The sequence below is a fragment of the Helicoverpa armigera genome, chromosome 2 (genome assembly GCF_030705265.1).
Source record: "Helicoverpa armigera isolate CAAS_96S chromosome 2, ASM3070526v1, whole genome shotgun sequence".
Lineage (NCBI taxonomy): Eukaryota > Metazoa > Arthropoda > Insecta > Lepidoptera > Noctuidae > Helicoverpa > Helicoverpa armigera.
This window is the reverse complement of record NC_087121.1, coordinates 793170-795737: the sequence shown is the minus strand read 5'-3', so window position 1 is coordinate 795737 and position 2568 is coordinate 793170.

The following is a 2568-nucleotide window of genomic DNA, read 5'->3' as shown; positions in this document are numbered from 1 at the left end:
GACATCTGTCACTCAGTCAGTGATGTCATAGACTTATAAGTGATGTGCATAGTGATGTGATAACAGACGTGGAAATACAATCACCCTTATTTAAAAAAGAGGTTTTATTCAAAATCCAAAATTGTCTTAATGTTTTTAGTAGTAGTTTAAGTATTATTGGATATTTTTATTAAATAAAAAAGTCTGAAATTATCCATCACTTTCACACGACTTTTTATATTTATTATGTTATTCACTGTAAACGCAAACCTTACTAACACTAAGAGAAGGAAAGACATTGTCTGTACTTCTCACTCTGCTTCAAAGTTTGTGTTTACAAACCGATTTTTCGCATTTTAGATCCATATTTGTATAATAAAATAAACAAAGAACACCTATATGCCAAAGCAAAACTGCGAACGTTGCAGTATTTACTTCATCATCATCATGTCAGTCATAGGACGTCCACTGCTGAACGTAGGCCTTAGATCTCCACAGATACCAGTTGGAGGCGACCTGCATCCAGCGTCTTCCGGCGACCTTTACTTACAATCACTTAATTAAGTACAATGAAACCGAGTATCTTAAGGTAACATACTGCGTAAGTTAAAACTTCAATACCAATCTGTGTTGTCTGTTGTCTCACATAGGTTAATCTCATAGTTAGGTACCCTATTAGAAACGGACAGACGGCCTCCATACTAACTGTTTCACTCCGCTCGTTTTTTGGATGTAAGTGCGCAGTCGTGTTTACTATATTATGTATATGGTCATAGCCGACCACTTCGGTCGTAAAATTGTAGGTATTGGTTTATTTTTTATTTGCTACAGTGCGTTGTAATAACGACTTAAAGCAATTCGGGTAAAGTTGAACTTGCAATAACGTATGTGTTAACGATGGAATTAGTTTTTGTTATTTTATCTTTTGTATTTTTTACCCTTTGATTTTTGTTGTAATATTTTTAATTTCATTTAACTAATAAATTGACCAACGAGGGCGAGGCTCGTACGCATTCCGAACTCCTTGCAGTACTGGCTGCAACTAGCTGTTTACTTTTTAGTTCGTCTTTTGTTTCTGTTTTGAGTTGTCATCGCGCCGTCTCGCAACGAGCCGCCCTCTCGTTTTTTCTTGCCTTCTTTAACTAGTTGTTTAATTTAAGGCCCAGTTTTCCCTCTTTCCCGGTGTTTACCGCAAACTATTGATACAGTCCACCTCCCACCGAGCACATCCGTTGGTCCTTCGAGCCGGATCGTTCCAGCAACTCGGATGTTTCGTACACCGCCAACTGAGAAAAACAAAATGGTGAACACGCGAAGCGCGGCGCGCCGAGAACAAGAGGCTGAAAATCCTCCGCCTACTAATGTAAAGAAGTCTGAGGCAAGCAGAAGACCATCGGTAAAATCTCCTTCTGCGAGGTCCTCGGTGAAGGCGAGGAGGGCACGATTGATACTCGAGGCGGCGGAACAAATGGCGCTTCTGAAAATGGAACTCATTGAAAAGAAGCTGGCTGCCGACCTGGCGAAGCTGGACAGCTGCGGCTCGCAGTCGCTAGCTGATGGTGAACCTGGTGAAGAGGAGAATGCGTCTCGGATCGAGGAGTGGGTGAAGACACAGCGCGTCACTAGCTGTCACGACGATGCGCTGCGCCCGGCACAACGGCAAGACGCTGTCTTGCAGCAATTGGATAACGCCGGCCCATCTCAGCTCGGGAACGTGCAACCAAACCAGAGCGGTACTGATGACGGCACTATGCACATGCTGGCATGTGCGCTTAAGGACCTAGCCGCCGCCACCGCAACCACCAACGCCAACCAGGCAGAAACTAAGCTGCTTAACCGACTGACTATGCCAAAAGACTTACCGAAGTTTGACGGTGACCCGCTTGAATGGCTACAGTTTAAGCAAGCGTATGAAGAGTCTTCTCAAGTCTGCAAGTTTAGCAACCGAGAAAACTTATGGCGACTAAGGAAGTGTCTGCTCGGACGTGCTAAGGAAGCAGTCACAGCGCTACTCATCGGCGCTACCTCTCCTGATGTCGTGATGTCTGCACTGCAGCTACAGTTTGGAAACAGTGATGTAATCATATCTAAAATATTACAAGATATCAATAAGCTGCGCCCCATAGCTCACGACTACCAGAAGGACATTGTCCCATTCGCTATCAAAATCCAAAACTGTGTGGCAGCCGTCTCTGCGATCCGCTGTGAAGAGTATCTAAACGGCATGACGCTGGTGTCGACAGTTTTATCAAAATTAACAACAGTGCTAATATCTAAGTGGACCGATTATAGTTTTCCGCTTATCAAACTAAATTCAAAACCTAAGTTTATAGTACTATCCGAATTCCTAAGCCTAGAAGCTCAAAAAGTGACACAGTGTAATATAAATTTGCCGAATATCATTCAGTCGTGGACAGTTAAAAACAATATTAACCATACAAGTAAACCAAAGTCGCAAACTGTGTTAATTAACTACGATGATAACAAAGACGTTAACAGTGATTTATGTGGATTCTGCAAACTTTCTAAGCATGCGTTACCCGACTGCAGCAAATTCAAGAAAGCTTTGCGTAAAGTTCGCTGGAGCTA